This window comes from Oncorhynchus masou, chromosome 2 (assembly GCF_036934945.1).
Source record: "Oncorhynchus masou masou isolate Uvic2021 chromosome 2, UVic_Omas_1.1, whole genome shotgun sequence".
Lineage (NCBI taxonomy): Eukaryota > Metazoa > Chordata > Actinopteri > Salmoniformes > Salmonidae > Oncorhynchus > Oncorhynchus masou.
In genome coordinates, this window is record NC_088213.1 from 21,676,961 (window position 1) to 21,684,340 (window position 7,380).

A 7,380-nucleotide genomic window follows, 5' to 3' on the forward strand; every position below is an offset into this window, starting at 1 on the left:
TTTTACTGCTGGGTGGGGGCTGGTGTACATCCATACTGTTTTACTGCTGGGTGGTGGCTGGTGTACATCTATACTGTTTTACTGCTGGGTGGTGGCTGGTGTACATCCATACTGTTTTACTGCTGGTTGGGGGCTGGTGTACATCCATACTGTTTTACTGCTGGGTGGTGGCTGGTGTACATCTATGCTGTTTTACTGCTGGGTGGTGGCTGGTGTACATCCATACTGTTTTACTGCTGGTTGGGGGCTGGTGTACATCTATACTGTTTTACTGCTGGGTGGTGGCTGGTGTACATCTATACTGTTTTACTGCTGGTTGGGGGCTGGTGTACATCCATACTGTTTTACTGCTGGTTGGGGGCTGGTGTACATCCATACTGTTTTAATGCTGGTTGGGGGCTGGTGTACATCCATACTGTTTAACTGCTGGTTGGGGGCTGGTGTACATCCATACTGTTTAACTGCTGGTTGGGGGCTGGTGTACATCCATACTGTTTAACTGCTGGTTGGGGGCTGGTGTACATCCATACTGTTTTACTGCTGGTTGGGGCAGCCATGATGGCCTTAAAGCTCTCATATGCTCCATCTACGTATATACTGTTGGACCGTAACATACAGATTTTGTTTTAGGCAATTCCTTTCCCAACGTTTTACAGTACTTCATATTGTTTGCCGGTTTCTAAGTGTTTTCTCAGCCTCTCTGGTATAAATATTGTGGCAGACTGATGGTATTTCTTTCCCCTGTTTATTTTGGTTAGTGTAGAAATGCAACGTGTCTGTGTGGAGAGTGTTGTATAGGGCTGGGGCTGTGTTGGACCTGGGGCTCTGATGGATGTCCAGACTGAATGCAATGTTCCAGAGGAGGGACTGTAGACTGACTGGAGACTCCAGCCCTGTACTGGTCTGGACCTAGTAAACACAGTGCAGAGGAGAAGGAGACTCCAGCCCCGACCCTGTGGTAAACACAGTATAGAGGAGAAGGAGACTCCAGCCCCGACCCTGTGGTAAACACGGTACAGAGGAAAAGGAGACTCCAGCCCTGGACCTGTAGTAAACACAGTGCAGAGGAGAAGGAGACTCCAGCCCCGACCCTGTGGTAAACACGGTACAGAGGAGAAGGAGACTCCAGCCCTGGACCTGTAGTAAACACAGTGCAGAGGAGAAGGAGACTCCAGCCCCGACCCTGTGGTAGACACAGTGCAGAGGAGAAGGATACTCCAGCCCCGACCCTGTGGTAAACACAGTATAGAAGAGAAGGAGACTCCAGCCCCAACCCTATGGTAAACACAGTATAGAGGAGAAGGTGACTCCAGCCCCCACCCTGTAGTAAACACAGTGCAGAGGAGAAGGAGACTCCAGCCCCGACCCTGTGGTAGACACATTGCAGAGGAGAAGGAGACTCCATCCCCGGCCCTGTAGTAAACACTGTGCAGAGGAGAAGGAGACTCCAGCCCCGACCCTGTAGTAAACACAGTGCAGAGGAGAAGGAGACTCCAGCCCTGACCCTGTGGTAGACACAGTACAGAGGAGAAGGAGACTCCATCCCTGGACCTGTAGTACACACAATGCAGAGGAGAAGGAGACTCCAGCCCCGACCCTGTAGTAAACACAGTGCAGAGGAGAAGGAGACCCCAGCCACGACCCTGTAGTAAACACAGTGCAGAGGAGAAGGAGACTCCAGCCCTGGCCCTGTGGTAGACACAGTACAGAGGAGAAGGAGACTCCATCCCTGGACCTGTAGTAAACACAGTGCAGAGGAGAAGGAGACTCCAGCCCCGACCCTGTGGTAGACACAGTACAGAGGAGAAGGAGACTCCATCCCTGGACCTGTAGTAAACACAGTGCAGAGGAGAAGGAGACTCCAGCCCCGACCCTGTAGTAAACACAGTGCAGAGGAGAAGGAGACTCCAGCCCCGACCCTGTGGTAGACACAGTACAGAGGAGAAGGAGACTCCAGCCCCGACCCTGTGGTAAACACGGTATAGAGGAGAAGGAGACTCCAGCCCCGACCCTGTGGTAGACACGGTATAGAGGAGAAGGAGACTCCAGCCCTGGCCCTGTGGTAAACACAGTGCAGAGGCGAAGGAGACTCCAGCCCTGACCCTGTAGTAAACACAGTGCAGAGGAGAAGGAGACTCCAGCCCCGACCCTGTAGTAAACACAGTGCAGAGGAGAAGGAGACTCCAGCCCGACCCTGTAGTAAACACAGTGCAGAGGAGAAGGAGACTCCAGCCCGACCCTGTAGTAAACACAGTGCAGAGGAGAAGGAGACTCCAGCCCCGACCCTGTGGTATACACAGTGCAGAGGAGAAGGAGACTCCATCTCTTGCCCTGTAGTAAACACAGTACAGAGGTGAAGGAGACTCCAGCCCCGACCCTGTGTTAAACACGGTATAGAGGAGAAGGAGACTCCAGCCCTGGCCTTGTAGTAAACACAGTGCAGAGGAGAAGGAGACTCCAGCCCTGGCCCTGTAGTAAACACAGTGCAGAGGAGAAGGAGACTCCAGCCCGACCCTGTAGTAAACACAGTGCAGAGAAGAAGGAGACTCCAGCCCGACCCTGTAGTAAACACAGTGCAGAGGAGAAGGAGACTCCATCCCGACCCTGTAGTAAACACAGTACAGAGGAGAAGGAGACTCCAGCCCCGACCCTGTAGTAAACACAGTATAGAGGAGAAGGAGACTCCAGCCCCGACCCTGTGGTAAACACAGTATAGAGGAGAAGGAGACTCCAGCCCCGACCCTCTGGTAAACACAGTATAGAGGAGAAGGAGACTCCAGCCCCGAACCTGTGGTAGACACAGTGCAGAGGAGAAGGAGACTCCATCCCCGGCCCTGTAGTAAACACAGTACAGAGGAGAAGGAGACTCCAGCCCCGACCCTGTAGTAAACACAGTATAGTGGAGAAGGAGACTCCAGCCCCGACCCTGTGGTAGACACAGTGCAGAGGAGAAGGAGACTCCATCCCCGGCCCTGTAGTAAACACAGTGCAGAGGAGAAGGAGACTCCAGCCCCGACCCTGTAGTAAACACAGTGCAGAGGAGAAGGAGACTCCAGCCCCGACCCTGTGGTAAACACGGTATAGAGGAGAAGGAGACTCCAGCCCCGACCCTGTGGTAGACACGGTATAGAGGAGAAGGAGACTCCAGCCCTGGCCCTGTGGTAAACACAGTGCAGAGGAGAAGGAGACTCCAGCCCCGACCCTGTAGTAAACACAGTGCAGAGGAGAAGGAGACTCCAGCCCCGACCCTGTGGTAGACACAGTGCAGAGGAGAAGGAGACTCCATCCCCGGCCTTGTAGTAAACACAGTACAGAGGAGGAGACTCCAGCCCCGACCCTGTGGTAAACACGGTATAGAGGAGAAGGAGACTCCAGCCCCGACCCTGTGGTAAACACAGTGCAGAGGAGAAGGAGACTCCAGCCCTGGCCCTGTGGTAAACACAGTGCAGAGGAGAAGGAGACTCCAGCCCCAACCATGTGGTAAACACAGTGCAGAGGAGAAGGAGACTCCAGCCCCGACCCTGTAGTAAACACAGTGCAGAGGAGAAGGAGACTCCAGCCCCGACCCTGTGGTAAACACGGTATAGAGGAGAAGGAGACTCCAGCCCCGACCCTGTGGTAGACACGGTATAGAGGAGAAGGAGACTCCAGCCCCGACCCTGTGGTAAACACAGTATAGAGGAGAAGGAGACTCCAGCCCCGACCCTGTAGTAAACACAGTGCAGAGGAGAAGGAGACTCCAGCCCCGACCCTGTAGTAAACACGGTACAGAGGAGAAGGAGACTCCAGCCCCGACCCTGTAGTAAACACAGTATAGAGGAGAAGGAGACTCCAGCCCTGGCCCTGTGGTAAACACAGTGCAGAGGAGAAGGAGACTCCAGCCCCAACCATGTGGTAAACACAGTATAGAGGAGAAGGAGACTCCAGCCCTGGCCCTGTGGTAAACACGGTATAGAGGAGAAGGAGACTCCAGCCCCGACCCTGTGGTAAACACGGTATAGAGGAGAAGGAGACTCCAGCCCCGACCCTGTAGTAAACACAGTATAGAGGAGTAGGAGACTCCAGCCCCGACCCTGTGGTAGACACAGTGCAGAGGAGAAGGAGACTCCATCCCCGGCCCTATAGTAAACACAGTGCAGAGGAGAAGGAGACTCCAGCCCCGACCCTGTAGTAAACACGGTATAGAGGAGAAGGAGACTCCAGCCCCGACCCTGTGGTAAACACGGTATAGAGGAGAAGGAGACTCCAGCCCCGACCCTGTGGTAGACACAGTGCAGAGGAGAAGGAGACTCCATCCCCGGCCCTGTAGTAAACACAGTGCAGAGGAGAAGGAGACTCCAGCCCCGACCCTGTGGTAGACACGGTATAGAGGAGTGAGTAAGGAGGAGGGGGAGTGTGTGTATGTTACTGTATCAATGGGATAAACTTCAGATGTAGGTGATTAAATGGCAGCTTCATTTATGGTAGGGTATTATTTATTATATTTAGTTTAGTTCTGTGCACTTCTTGCTGAATTTGGAGTAAAGTTGCTTGGTCAACTGTCTGGGCTATCCTCACTCACGAGTCACGAGCATTCCCATCTCTCCTCAAACATGGCCCTTCTAACCCACTTTCACCACTCTTCTCGTGGCACGCCATGGAAGGCAGTTTTTGTCATGTATTTATTGACACAGCTAATATTGCAGCGTATCACAGGCCTCACTCTTCTCCCCAGTTACTGGGGCTCCACTACCTGACACTCCATGTCTCCTCAGCCTCTGTACCCTCCAACCAGTCTCTGTGAATGAGCTCTGTGTTCCCCAGCCCAGTCAATTAGAAGCTAGTCGACAGCTCCAGGCCGGGGAGTTCCCTCATGCTTTCACGCCTATAATAGGACCTCTCCTCTTGCATCTCTCTCTCTCTCTCTTGCTCTCTCTCTCTCTTGCGCCATCCATCCATCCATCCCTCCCTCCCTCCCTCTCTTTCTCTCTCTGTCTACCCTCTCTGTCTCTCTCTCTCTCTATGTCTCTCTCTCTGTCTCTCTCTCTTGCGCCATCCATCCATCCCTCCCACTCTCTCTGTCTACCCTCTCTGTCTCTCTGTCTCTCTCTCTCCCTGTCTCTCTCTCTCTCCTGCTGCTGCTGTGGCCTGTGTAGGGCCAGTGGGGCCTCTCTTCTCCTGCTGCTGATGCTTGTGGCCTGTGTAGGGCCAGAAGGACCTCTCCTCTCCTGCTGCTGAGGCCTGTAGGGCCAGAGGGGCCTCTCCTCTCCTGCTGCTGAGGCCTGTGTAGGGCCAGTGGGGCCTCTCTTCTCCTGCTGCTGAGGCCTGTAGGGCCAGAGGGGCCTCTCCTCTCCTGCTGCTGAGGCCTGTGTAGGGCCACAGGGGCCTCTCCTCTCCTGCTGCTGAGGCCTGTGTAGGGCCAGAGGGGCCTCTCCTCTCCTGCTGCTGAGGCCTGTAGGGCCAGAGGGGCCTCTCCTCTCCTGCTGCTGAGGCCTGTGTAGGGCCACAGGGGCCTCTCTTCTCCTGCTGCTGAGGCCTGTAGGGCCAGAGGGGCCTCTCCTCTCCTGCTGTTGAGGCCTGTAGGGCCAGAGGGGCCTCTCCTCTCCTGCTGCTGTGGCCTGTGTAGGGCCAGAGGGGCCTCTCCTCTCCTGCTGCTGAGGCCTGTGTAGGGCCAGAGGGGCCTCTCCTCTCCTGCTGCTGAGGCCTGTAGGGCCAGAGGGGCCTCTCCTCTCCTGCTGCTGTGGCCTGTGTAGGGCCAGAGGGGCCTCTCCTCTCCTGCTGCTGAGGCCTGTAGGGCCAGAGGGGCCTCTCCTCTCCTGCTGCTGAGGCCTGTGTAGGGCCAGAGGGGCCTCTCCTCTCCTGATGCTGAGGCTTGTGGCCTGTGTAGGGCCAGAGGGGCCTCTCCTCCCCTGCTGCTGAGGCCTGTAGGGCCAGAGGGGCCTCTCCTCTCCTGCTGCTGAGGCTTGTGTAGGACCAGTGGGGCCTCTCCTCTCCTGCTGCTGAGGCCTGTGTAGGGCCAAAGGGGCCTCTCTTCTCCTGCTGCTGAGGCCTGTGTAGGGCCAGAGGGGCCTCTCCTCTCCTGCTGCTGAGGCCTGTAGGGCCAGAGGGGCCTCTCCTCTCCTGCTGCTGATGCCTGTAGGGCCAGAGGGGCCTTTCCTCTCCTGCTGCTGAGGCCTGTGTAGGGCCACAGGGGCCTCTCCTCTCCTGCTGCTGAGGCCTGTGTAGGGCCAGAGGGGCCTTTCCTCTCCTGCTGCTGAGGCCTGTGTAGGGCCAGAGGGGCCTCTCCTCTCCTGCTGCTGAGGCCTGTAGGGCCAGTGGGGCCTCTCCTCTCCTGCTGCTGAGGCCTGTAGGGCCAGTGAAACATACTCCTCACCTTTACAGTGTGAGGCCTGTAGGGCCAGTGAAACATACTCCTCACCTTTACAGTGTGAGGCCTGTAGGGCCAGTGAAACATACTCCTCACCTTTACAGTGTGAGGCCTGTAGGGCCAGTGAAACATACTCCTCACCTTTACAGTGTGAGGCCTGTAGGGCCTGTGAAACATACTCCTCACCGTTACAGTGTGAGGCCTGTAGGGCCAGTGAAACATACTCCTCACCTTTACAGTGTGAGGCCTGTAGGGCCAGTGAAACATACTCCTCACCTTTACAGTGTGAGGCCTGTAGGGCCAGTGAAACATACTCCTCACATTTACAGTGTGAGGCCTGTAGGGCCTGTGAAACATACTCCTCACATTTACAGTGTGAGGCCTGTAGGGCCTGTGAAACATACTCCTCACATTTACAGTGTGAGGCCTGTAGGGCCTGTGAAACATACTCCTCACATTTACAGTGTGAGGCCTGTAGGGCCTGTGAAACATACTCCTCACATTTACAGTGTGAGGCCTGTAGGGCCTGTGAAACATACTCCTCACATTTACAGTGTGAGGCCTGTAGGGCCTGTGAAACATACTCCTCACATTTACAGTGTGAGGCCTGTAGGGCCTGTGAAACATACTCCTCACATTTACAGTGTGAGGCCTGTAGGGCCTGTGAAACATACTCCTCACATTTACAGTGTGAGGCCTGTAGGGCCTGTGAAACATACTCCTCACATTTACAGTGTGAGGCCTGTAGGGCCTGTGAAACATACTCCTCACATTTACAGTGTGAGGCCTGTAGGGCCTGTGAAACATACTCCTCACATTTACAGTGTGAGGCCTGTAGGGCCTGTGAAACATACTCCTCACATTTACAGTGTGAGGCCTGTAGGGCCTGTGAAACATACTCCTCACATTTACAGTGTGAGGCCTGTAGGGCCTGTGAAACATACTCCTCACATTTACAGTGTGAGGCCTGTAGGGCCTGTGAAACATACTCCTCACATTTACAGTGTGAGGCCTGTAGGGCCAGTGAAACATAC